General features: G+C 38.5%; 1 non-coding gene across 1 annotated transcript; it reads right to left on the bottom strand.

Moving 5' to 3' along the window:
- Window positions 1-4,783: 4,783 nt before the first annotated feature.
- On the bottom strand, window positions 4,784-4,891 carry LOC112739973 (small nucleolar RNA R71). Its single transcript, XR_003170906.1, has one exon. It is a non-coding gene; the product is annotated as a small nucleolar RNA R71 (small nucleolar RNA).
- Between the last annotated feature and the right edge of the window lie 7,806 nt (window positions 4,892-12,697).

Below are 12,697 nucleotides of genomic sequence, written 5' to 3'. Positions count from 1 at the left end.
CACCAATCTCTCAAGCATCTGATCAATGAAAGGCAAGGAGAAATGATCTTTCCTAGTGGCGGTGTTGAGCTTCCTATAGTCAATGCACATGCACCATCCTGTGACTGTTCTTGTGGGGATGAGCTCATTCTTTTCATTGGTGATCATTGTAACTCCATCTTTCTTGGGAACAACTTAAACTGGACTTACCCATGGATTATCGGAAATTGGATAAAATATTTCCGCTTCCCACAACTTCATGACTTCTTTTTAAACCACCTCCTTTATGACAGGATTAAGCCCCTTCTGTGCTTGCACCACTAGTTTAGAGCCTTCTTCAAGCAAGATTTTATGCATGCACATAGTAGGAATTATCCCCTTAAGATCATGGATGGTCTATCCTAAGGCTGTCTTATGAGCTTGTAGCACTTTGATCAATTCCTCCTCTTTCAACTTACTTAAAGAGGCACTAATGATCACTGAAAGTGTGTCCTTGGGACCAAAGAATGCATCTTTGAGGGTTGGAGGCAAGGGATTTAATTCAAACTTTTGGTGATTCGTCCTTTGCCTCCTTCTCAGGTGAAGAAACTTGCATGCATGGAGGTGTTGGAGGGTGATTAATTCCCTCCTCCTCTATGACGTGCATGCAAGTTGTTAGGTCTCCTCTCCCTTCCATGTGTGGAGGTTGAGAGCTATCTAATACATTGTCAAGTGGCTCCTTGATGAGCGGATAATTTATACGCTTTTTGGCATTATTTTTAGTATGTTTTCAGTAGAATCTAGTTACTTTTAGGGATGTTTTCATTAATTTTTATGTTAAATTCACATTTCTGGACTTTACTATGAGTTTGTGTATTTTTCTATGATTTCAGGTATTTTCTGGCTGAAATTGAGGGACTTGAGCAGAAATCAGATTCAGAGGTTGAAGAAGGACTGCTGATGCTGTTGGATTCTGACCTCCCTGCACTCAAAATGGATTTTCTGGAGCTACAGAACTCAAAATGGTGCGCTTCCAATTGCATTGGAAAGTAGACATCCAGGGATTTCCATCAATATATAATAGTCCATACTTTGCTCAAGTTTAGATGACGCAAACTGGCATTCAACGCCAGCTCTCTGCCCAATTCTGGAGTTCAGCGCCAGAAAGGGATCAAAAACCAGAGTTGAACGCCAGAAATGGATCAAAACCTGGCGTTCAACTCCACAAATGGCCTCTGCACATGGAAAGTTAAAGCTCAGTCCAAGCACACACCAAATGGGCCCCGGAAGTAGATTTATGCATCAATTACTTACTTCTGTAAACCCTAGTGACTAGTTTATTATAAATAGGACTTTTTACTATTGTATTAGTCATCTTTGGACGCCTGGTTCTTAGATCAGAGGGGCTGGCCATTTGGCCATGCCTGGACCTTTTACTTATGTAATTTTAACGGTAGAGTTTCTACACTCCATAGATTAAGGTGTGGAGCTCTGCTGTTCCTCAAAGATTAACGCAAAGTACTACTGTTTTCTATTCAACTCATCTTATTTCACTTCTAAGATATTCATTCGCACTTCAACCTAAATGTGATGAACGTGACAATCATCATCATTCCCTATGAACGCGTGCCTGACAACCACTTCCGTTCTACATTAGATTGAATGAGTATCTCTTAGATCTCTTAATCGGAATCTTCGTGGTATAAGCTAGAATGATGGCGGCATTCAAGAGAATCCGGAAGGTCTAAACCTTGTCTGTGGTATTCCGAGTAGAATTCAATGATTGAATGACTGTGACGAGCTTCAAACTCGCGATTGCCGGGCGTAGTGACAGACGCAAAAGGATAGTAAATCCTATTCCAGCAGGATCGAGAACCGACAGATGAATAGCCGTGCCGTGACAGGGTGCGTTGACCATTTTCACTGAGAGGATAAGATGAAACCATTGACAAGGGTGATGCCTCCAGACGATTAGCCGTGCCGTGACAAGGCATTTGGATCATTTTCCTGAGAGAAGACCGAAAGTAGCCATTGACAGTGGTGATATATCACATAAAGCCAGCCATGGAAAGGAGTAAGACTGATTGGATGAAGATAGCAGGAAAGCAGAGGTTCAGAGGAACAAAAGCATCTCTATTCGCTTATCTGAAATTCTCACCAATGATTTACATAAGTATTTCTATCCCTGTTTTATTAATTGTTTTCGAAAACACCATTATCAATTTATATCTGCCTGACTGAGATTTACAAGGTGACCATAGCTTGCTTCATACCAACAATCTCCGTGGGATTCGACCCTTACTCACGTAAGGTATTACTTGGACGACCCAGTGCACTTGCTGGTTAGTTGTGCGAAGTTGTGAACCATGGTATTGGCATCATGTTTTTTGGCGCCATTACCAGGGAAAGAAAGAGCGATGAATTTTACATAATTAAAGTGTAATCACAATTTCTGCGCACCAAGTTTTTGGCGCCGTTGCCGGGGATTGTTCGAGTTTGGACAACTGACGGTTCATCTTGTTGCTCAGATTAGGTAATTTTCTTTTTGTTTTCTTTTCAAAAATTTTTCAAAAATATTTCATAATTTTCTCACCTGTTTTCGAAAAAAATAAAAATGTTTTCAAAAAAATATATATATTTTTATTCAAAATTTTTAAGAATGAATTCTAGTGTTTCACGAAGCATGCGAAGCCTGGCTGGCTGTAAAGCCATGTCTAAATTCATTTGGACTGAGGTTTGCAATTTGTTATCAAGAGCAAGCTAGTTGTTGTTAATCCACCTGCTGTTGTTCCTGATTTACATGCTAAAGCTTGGCTGGCCATTGGCCATGTCTAGTGTTTTGGACCGGAGCTTTCATTGAAAGCTTGGGTGGCTAGTGAGCCATGTCTAATTCCTGGACTGAAGCTTTAGACTAACATGGCAAGATTCCTGGAATTCATATTAAAAATTTTGGAATCCTTATTTTTTCTTTTACAAATAATTTTCGAAAAAAAAATCCAAAAAAAATTAGAAAATCATAAAAATCAAAAATATTTTTCTGTTTCTTGTTTGAGTCTTGAGTTATATTATAAGTTTGGTGTCAATTGCATGTGCATCTTGCATTTTTTTCGAAAATTCATGCATTCATAGTGTTCTTCATGATCTTCAAGTTGTTCTTGGTAAGTCTTCTTGTTTGATCTTTGCATTTGCATGTTTTGTGTCTTTTCTTGTTTTTCATATGCATTCCTGAATTCTTTATGTCTAAGCATTAAAGAATTCTAAGTTTGGTGTCTTGCATGTTTTCTTTGCATTAAAAAAATTTTTCAAAAATGTGTTCTTGATGTTCATCATGATCTTCATAGTGTTCTTGGTGTTCATCTTGACATTCATAGCATTCTTGCATGCATCACATGTTTTGATCTAAAATTCTCATGCATTGCATCATTTTCATGTTTCTCTCTCTCATAAAAAAAATTCAAAAATCAAAAAAATATCTTTCCCTTTTTCTCTCATCAAATTCGAAAATTTGGATTGACTTTTTCAAAATTTTTAAAATCAAGTTGTTTCTTATGAGTCAAATCAAATTTTCAATTTGAAAATCTTATCTTTTTCAAAATCTTTTTCAAAAATCAAATCTTTTTTCATTTTTCTTAGTTATTTTCAAAAATTATAAAAATATTTTTTAAAAAATTTTTTTCTTATTTTTATATCAAATTTTCGAAAACCAATTAATGTTTTGATTCAAAAATTTCAAGTTTGTTACTTACTTGTTAAGAAAGTTTCAAACTTTAAGTTCTAGAATCATATCTTGTGATTTCTTGTGAATCAAGTCATTAATTGTGATTTTAAAAATCAAATCTTTTTCAAAAACTAATTTCAATCATATCTTTTCAAAAATATCTTCTTATCTTATCATTTTCAAAAATATGATTTCAAAATATCTTTTCTAACTTCCTAACTCCTTATCTTTTCAAAATTGATTTTCAAAATTTGTTTCAACTAACTAACTAACTTTTTGTTTGTTTCTTATCTTTTTCAAAACTACCTAACTAACTCTCTATCTCTCTAATTTTCGAAAAAATATCTCCCCCTTTTTCAAAAATTCTTTTTTTTATTAACTAATTATTTTTTATTTTAATTTTCGAAAAATTTCTAACACTTTTCAAAAACTATTTTCGAAAATCACTAACTCTTTTTCAAAAATCATTTTCGAAAATTCTCTTTCTCTCTCATCTCCTTCTTTTCTTCTACTCACACAGGGACATCTATACTGTGGTAAAAAGGATCCCTATTATTATTATTATTATTATTATTTTCTGTTTCCTCTTTTTCATATGAGCAGGAGCAAAGACAAGAATATTCTTGTTGAAGCAGATCCAAAACCTGAAAGGACTCTGAATTACAACAAACCAGTAAGCACCTGTTAGGAATTTTCAAACAAGAAGAGGAGATTGCAGCCGAAAATAATAATAATGCAAGGAGGATGCTTGGTGACTTTACTGCACCTAATTCCAATTTACATGGAAGAAGCATCTCCATCCCTACCATTGGAGCAAACAATTTTGAGCTAAAACCTCAGCTAGTTTCTCTGATGCAACAGAACTGCAAGTTTCATGGACTTCCATCTGAAGATCCTTTTCAGTTCTTAACTGAATTCTTGCAGATATGTGATACTGTTAAGACTAATGGAGTAGATCCTGAAGTCTACAGGCTCATGCTTTTCCCTTTTGCTGTAAGAGACAGAGCTAGAGTATGGTTGGACTCTCAACCTAAGGATAGCCTGAACTCTTGGGATAAGCTGGTCAAGGCTTTCCTAGCCAAGTTCTTTCCTCCTCAAAAGCTGAGCAAGCTTAGAGTGGATGTTCAAACCTTCAGACAGAAAGAAGGTGAATCCCTCTATGAAGCTTGGGAGAGATACAAAGGACTGACAAAAAAGTGTCCTTCTGACATGCTTTTAGAATGGACCATCCTAGAAATATTCTATGATGATCTGTCTGAGTTATCTAAGATGTCATTGGATACCTCTACAGGTGGATCCATTTACCTAAAGAAAACGCCTGCAGAAGCTCAAGAACTCATTGACATGGTTGCAAATAACCAGTTCATGTACACTTCTGAAAGAAATCCTGTGAATAATGGGACGCCTATGAAAAAGGGAGTTCTTGAGATTGATACTCTGAATGCCATATTGGCTCAGAACAAAATATTGACTCAGCAAGTCAATATGATTTCTCAGAGTCTGAATGGAATGCAAGCTGCATCCAACAGTACTCAAGAGGCATCTTCTGAAGGAGAAGCTTATGATCCTGAGAACCCTGCAATAGCAGAGGTGAATTACTTAGGTGAACCTTATGGAAACACCTATAACTCATCATGGAGAAATCATCCAAATTTCTCATGGAAGGATCAAAAGCCTCAACAAGGCTTTAATAATGGTGGAAGAAACAGGTTTAGCAATAGCAAGCCTTTTCCATCATCCACTCAGCAACAGACAGAGAATGCTGAGCAGAATCCATCTAGCTTAGCAAACTTAGTCTCTGATCTATCTAAGGCCACTGTGAGTTTCATGAATAAAACAAGGTCTTCCATTAGAAATTTAGAAGCACAAGTGGGCCAGCTGAGTAAAAGGATCACTGAAATCCCTCCTAGTACTCTCCCAAGCAATACAAAAGAGAATCCAAAAGGAGAGTGCAAGGCCATTGACATAAGCACCATGGCCGAACCTGTAAGGGAAGGAGAGGACATGAATCCCAAGGAGGAAGACCTCCTGGGACGTCTAGTGACCAATAAGGAGCTTCCCTCTGAGGAACCAAAGGACTCTGAGGCTCATCTAGAGACCATAGAGATTCCATTGAACCTCCTTATGCCCTTCATGAGCTCTGATGAGTATTCCTCTTCTGAAGAGAATGAGGATGTTACTGAAGAGCAAACTGCCAAGTTTCTTGGTGCAATCATGAAGCTGAATGCCAAATTATTTGGTAATGAGACTTGGGAAGATGAACCTCCCTTGTTCATCAATGAACTAAGTGATCTGAATCAACTGACATTGCCTCAGAAGAGACAGGATCCTGGAAAGTTCATAATACCTTGTACCATAGGCACCATGATCTTTAAGGCTCTGTGTGACCTTGGTTCAGGAATAAACCTCATGCCCCTCTCTGTAATAGAAAAACTGGGAATCTATGGGGTGCAAGCTGCTAAAATCTCATTAGAGATGGCAGACAATTCAAGAAAACAGGCATATGGACAAGTAGAGGACGTGTTAGTAAAGGTTGAAGACCTTTACATCCCTGTTGATTTCATAGTCCTGGATACTGGGAAGGAAGAGGATGAATCCATCATCCTAGGAAGACCTTTCCTAGCCACAGCAAGAGCTGTGATTGATGTGGACAGAGGAGAATTAATCCTTCAATTGAATGAGGACAACCTTGTGTTTACAACTCAAGGATCTCTCTCTGCATCCATGGAGAGGAAGCAGAAAAAGCTTCTCTCAAAGCAGAGTCAAACAAAGCCCCCACAGTCAAACTCTAAGTTTGGTGTTGGGAGGCCACAACCAAACTCTAAGTTTGGTGTTGAACTCCCATATCCAAACTCTAAGTTTGGTGTTGGAGAGTCTCAACAATGCTCTGAACATCTGTGAGGCTCCATGAGAGCCCACTGTCAAGCTATTGACATTAAAGAAGCGCTTGTTGGGAGGCAACCCAATTTCTATTTATCTAACTATATTTTTCTTAGTTATATGTCTTTATAGGTTCATGATCATGTGGAGTCACAAAATAAACAAAAAAATCAAAAACGGAATCAAAAACAGCAGAAGAAAAATCACACCCTGGAGGAGCATCTGTCTGGCGTTCAACGCCAGAATAGAGCATGGTTCTGGCGCTGAACGCCCAAAATGGGCAGCATCCTGGCGCTGAACGCCCAGAACAAGCATGGTTCTGGCGTTCAACGCCAGAAATGGCAACAAATGGGCGTTGAACGCCCAAAATGGGTACCAACCTGGCGCTGAACGCCCAGAGTTGTGTGCAAGGGCATTTTGCATGCCTAAATTGGTGCAGGGATGTAAATGCCTTGACACCTCAAGATCTGTGGACCTCACAGGATCACCTCAGGATCTGTGGACCCCACAGGATCCCCACCTACTTCCACTCACTTCTTCTCACCCTCTCTCTCTCCATTCATGGTCATCCCTTCTGTTTTCCATTTACCACTCACATCCATACACCCACTTATCTTCAAAATTAAACATCTCTTTCCCACCCAATCCCACCCATATGGCCGAATATACACATCCCTCCATCTCCTCCATATCTTCTTCTTCTTCTTCTATTCTTTCTTCTTTTGCTCGAGGGCGAGCAACATTCTAAGTTTGGTGTGGTAAAAGCATAGCTTTTTTGTTTTTTCATAACCATTAATGGCACCTAAGGCCAGAGAAACCTCAAGAAAGAGGAAAGAGAAGACAATTGCTTCCACCTCTGAGTCATGGGAGATGGAAAGATTCATCTCAAGGGACTATAGCTCAGTGGTAGAATATGTGGCTGCAAATCAAGAGATCCCTGAGATACCTCAGGGGATGGACTTCCCTCCACATAAATATTGGGAGCAAATCAACACCTCCCTAGGAGAATTAAGTCCCAACATGGGACAACTAAGGGTAGAACATCAAGAGCACTCCATCATCCTTCATGAAATAAGAGAAGATCAAAAAGCAATGAGGGAGGAGCAACAAAGACAAGGAAGAGACATAGAAGAGCTCAAGGACATCATTGGTTCCTCAAGAAGGAAACGCTACCATCACTAAGGTAGATTCATTCCTTGTTCTTATTTCTTTTGTTTTTCGTTTTCTATGTGATGTGCTTATCTATGTTTGTGTCTTCATTACATGATCATTAGTAGTTAGAAACTATGCCTTAAAGTTATGAATGTCCTATGAATCCATCACCTCTCTTAAATGAAAAATGTTTTAATTCAAAAGAACAAGAAGTACATGAGTTTCGAATTTATCCTTGAACTTAGTTTAATTATATTGATGTGGTGACAATGCTTCTTGTTTTCTGAATGAATGCTTGAACAGTGCATATGTCTTTTGAAGTTGTTGTTTAAGAATGTTAAATATGTTGGCTCTTGAAAGAATGATGACTAGGAGACATGTTATTTGATAATCTGAAAAATCATAAAAATGATTCTTGAAGCAAGAAAAAGCAGCAAAGAACAAAGCTTGCAGAAAAAAATAGCGAAAAAAAATAGAAAGAAAAAGAAAAAGCAAGCAGAAAAAGCCAAAAGCTCTTAAAACCAAGAGGCAAGAGCAAAAAGCCAATAACCCTTAAAACCAAAAGGCAAGGGCAAATAAAAAGGATCCCAAGGCTTTGAGCATCAGTGGATAGGAGGGCCTAAAGGAATAAAATCCTGGTCTAAGCGGCTAAACCAAGCTGTCCCTAACCATGTGCTTGTGGCGTGTAGGTGTCAAGTGAAAACTTGAGACTGAGCAGTTAAAGTCAAGGTCCAAAGCAAAAAAAGAGTGTGCTTAAGAACCCTGGACACCTCTAATTGGGGACTTTAGCAAAGCTGAGTCACAATCTGAAAAGGTTCACCCAGTTATGTGTCTGTGGCATTTATGTATCCGGTGGTAATACTGGAAAACAAAGTGCTTAGGGCCACGGCCAAGACTCATAAAGAAGCTGTTTTCAAGAATCATCATACTGAACTAGGAGAACCAATAACACTATCTGAACTCTGAGTTCCTATAGAAGCCAATCATTCTGAACCTCAATGGATAGAGTGAGATGCCAAAACTATTCAAGAGGTAAAAAGCTATAAGTCCCGCTCATCTGATTGGAGCTATGTTTCATTGATAGTTTAGAATTTATAGTATATTCTCTTCTTTTTATCCTATTTGATTTTCAGTTGCTTGGGGACAAGCAACAATTTAAGTTTGGTGTTGTGATGAGCGGATAATTTATACGCTTTTTGGCATTGTTTTTAGTATGTTTTCAGTAGAATCTAGTTACTTTTAGGGATGTTTTCATTAGTTTTTATGTTAAATTCACATTTCTGGACTTTACTATGAGTTTGTGTATTTTTCTGTGATTTCAGGTATTTTCTGGCTGAAATTGAGGGACTTGAGCAGAAATCAGATTCAAAGGTTGAAGAAGGACTGCTGATGCTGTTGGATTCTGACCTCCCTGCACTCAAAATGGATTTTCTGGAGCTACAGAACTTAAAATGGCGCGCTTCCAATTGCGTTGGAAAGTAGACATCCAGGGATTTCCATCAATATATAATAGTCTATACTTTGCCCAAGTTTAGATGACGCAAACTGGCGTTCAACGCCAGCTCTCTGCCCAATTCTAGAGTTCAGCGCCAGAAAGGGATCAAAAACCAGAGTTGAACGCCAGAAATGGATCAAAACCTGGCGTTCAAATCCACAAATGGCCTCTGCACATGGAAAGTTAAAGCTCAACCCAAGCACACACCAAGTGGGCCCCGGAAGTAGATTTATGCATCAATTACTTACTTCTGTAAATCCTAGTGACTAGTTTATTATAAATATGACTTTTTACTATTGTATTAGTCATCTTTGGACGCCTGGTTCTTAGATCAGAGGGGCTGGCCATTCGGCCATGCCTGGACTTTTCACTTATGTAATTTTAACGGTAGAGTTTCTACACTCCATAGATTAAGGTGTGGAGCTCTGCTGTTCCTCAAAGATTAATGCAAAGTACTACTATTTTCTATTCAATTCATCTTATTTCGCTTCTAAGATATTCATTCGCACTTCAACCTGAATGTGATGAACGTGACAATCATCATCATTCCCTATGAACGCGTGCCTGACAACCACTTCCGTTCTACATTAGATTGAATGAGTATCTCTTAGATCTCTTAATCGGAATCTTCGTGGTGTAAGCTAGAATGATGGCGGCATTCAAGAGAATCCGGAAGGTCTAAACCTTTTCTGTGGTATTCCGAGTAGGATTCAATGATTGAATGACTGTGACGAGCTTCAAACTCACGATTGCCGGGCGTAGTGACAGACGCAAAAGGATAGTAAATCCTATTCCAGCAGGATCGAGAACCGACAGATGAATAGCCGTGCCGTGACAGGGTGCGTTGACCATTTTCACTGAGAGGATAAGATGAAACCATTGACAAGGGTGATGCCTCCAGACAATTAGCCGTGCCGTGACAGGGCATTTGGATCATTTTCCCGAGAGAAGACCGAAAGTAGCCATTGACAGTGGTGATGTATCACATAAAGCCAGCCATGGAAAGGAGTAAGACTGATTGGATGAAGATAGCAGGAAAGCAGAGGTTCAGAGGAACGAAAGCATCTCTATTCGCTTATCTGAAATTCTCACCAATGATTTACATAAGTATTTCTATCCCTGTTTTATTAATTGTTTTCGAAAACACCATTATCAATTTATATCTGCCTGACTGAGATTTACAAGGTGACCATAGCTTGCTTCATACCAACAATCTCCGTGGGATTCGACCCTTACTCATGTAAGGTATTACTTGGACGACCCAGTGCACTTGCTGGTTAGTTGTGCGAAGTTGTGAACCATGGTATTGGCATCATGTTTTTTGGCGCCATTACCAGGGAAAGAAAGAGCGATGAATTTTACATAATTAAAGTGTAATCACAATTTCTGCGCACCACTCCTCCTCAAGAACTTCATGTATTAATGGATCAAGTAAGTCAATCTTCATGCAATTCTCTGAATCACTAGGATGTTGTATGCTTTGAAAACACCATGTGCTCATTATGAACTCTCAAAGTTAGCTCTCCTTTTTCCACATCAGTTAGTGATCTCCCAGTAGAAAGGAATGGCCTTTCCAAGATTATAGAAGCATTGGTATCCTCCTTCATGTCAAGAATAATAAAGTCAGTAGAAAAGATGAATTTTTCCACTTTAACCAACAAGTTTTCAACAACTCTGTGTGGAAATTTGATGGAACGATCAGTAAGTTGGAGTGATATTCTTGTGGGTTTGACGTCCTCAATTTGCATCTTTTTCATTAGAGAGAGAGAGATGCATCAAATTAATGCTAGCTCCCAAGTCATAGGGAGCACTTTCAATAGTTATTTCACCAATTGTGCAAGGTATGAAAAAACTCCCAAGATCTTTCAATTTCTGGGACAAATTTTTTTGTATTATTGCACTACATTCTTTTGTGAGAACCACCATTTCATCCTCTTTCCGGTTTCTCTTCTTTGCCATTAACTCATTTATAAATTTAGCATACAATGGAATTTGTTCAAATTCCTCAGCAAAGGGAATATTGATTTGTAACTTTTTAAAAACTTCTAAGAACTTAGAGAATTGCTTGTCCTTAGTCTTTTTTTGTAGCCTTTGAGGAAATTGGATTCTAGGCTTGTATTCTTGTACTTTTGGCTTCTTAGGAGCTTTTTTTGTGGAGTTGGAATTAGAGAGACAGGGACATGTGTTTCCTCATGATGGGATTCCTCCATGTCTTTCTCAATTTGCTTGTCACTGTTGTTGGCTTCTTTACCCACCACCTTTTTACTTCTCAAGTTAATGACCTTACATTCTTCTCTTGGATTTAGAATGGTGTCACTGGGAAAATAAGTTGTGGATTTCTCAGCAAATTATTTAGCAAGTTGGCCCACTTGCACTTCTAAATTTTAGATGGAAGCTTTTTTATTTTTTAATTTGGCTCTAGTTTCTTGCATGAAGCTGGAGGTTTGTTGGATGAATATAGAGGTGTGTTGAGTGAGTTTTTCTAAGGCATTCTCTAGCAGGGTGATCTTTTGTGGGTTTTGAGAGGGTTGTGTGGGAGGTGTTTGTAGTTGGTGAGAATTATTGAAGTTGTTGAAGTTACTGGTTCTTTGATTTTGATTTTTTCATCCAAGATTAGGGTGGTTCTGCCATCCAGGGTTGTAAGTCTTAGAGAATGGGTCATTGTGTAGCCTAGAAGAGTTTTCCATGTAATTCACTTGTTCAACAGAGGGTTGATCATGATTAAGTAACTCAGAAACTTTACTTTGATGGACTTCTCCTCCCATGTTATAGGTGATACCCTGTGTTCCCACTACGAAGACTTGCATGTGTCCAAGTTGCTTAGTGAGTGTACTGATTTACAAAGACATAGCCTTGTTTTGTGCTAGAATAGTGTCCAATGTGTCGAATTCCATCACTCCTCTCTTCATGGCTCTTTCAGAGGAATATAAATATTGATTGTTGGCCACTATCTCAATTAATTTCAAGGCTTCTTCAGTTGTCTTCATGTGCAAAGATTCTCTAGATGAGGAGTCCAATGAATTCCTTGAAGTAAGAGTGATCCCATCATAAAAATTTTGGAGTTGAACCCAATTAGCAAACATATCCAGGAACACTTTCTCAACATCTCTTTATACCTCTCTCAAGGTTCATAAAGGGGTTCTCTATCTTTCTGCACGTAAGTTTGGATGTCATGTCTCAGCTTTGCCAACCTCTACGGTAGAAAAAATTTGGTCAAGAACTTATTGACTAAATCATCTCATGTTGCTATGCTCTCCTTTGGTTGAGTTTTCAGCCACTGCTTGGCTCGATCCCTTATAGTGAATGGGAACAACCTCAATCGATAAGCTTCAGCAGAGATGCTATTAGATTTGACTGTGTCATAAATTTGCAAGAAACTGAAGATGAACAAATTAGGATCTTCTTGAGGACTCCTATTGAATAGGCAATTTTATTGCACTAAGGTGATGAGTTGAGGGTTCAATTCAAAGTTGTTTGCCTCTATAGTGGGTGCT

The sequence above is a fragment of the Arachis hypogaea genome, chromosome 13 (genome assembly GCF_003086295.3).
Source record: "Arachis hypogaea cultivar Tifrunner chromosome 13, arahy.Tifrunner.gnm2.J5K5, whole genome shotgun sequence".
NCBI classification, from domain to species: Eukaryota; Viridiplantae; Streptophyta; class Magnoliopsida; order Fabales; family Fabaceae; genus Arachis; species Arachis hypogaea.
Note: the sequence above shows the minus strand (reverse complement) of the source record. Positions and strands in the feature narration are given on the sequence as shown.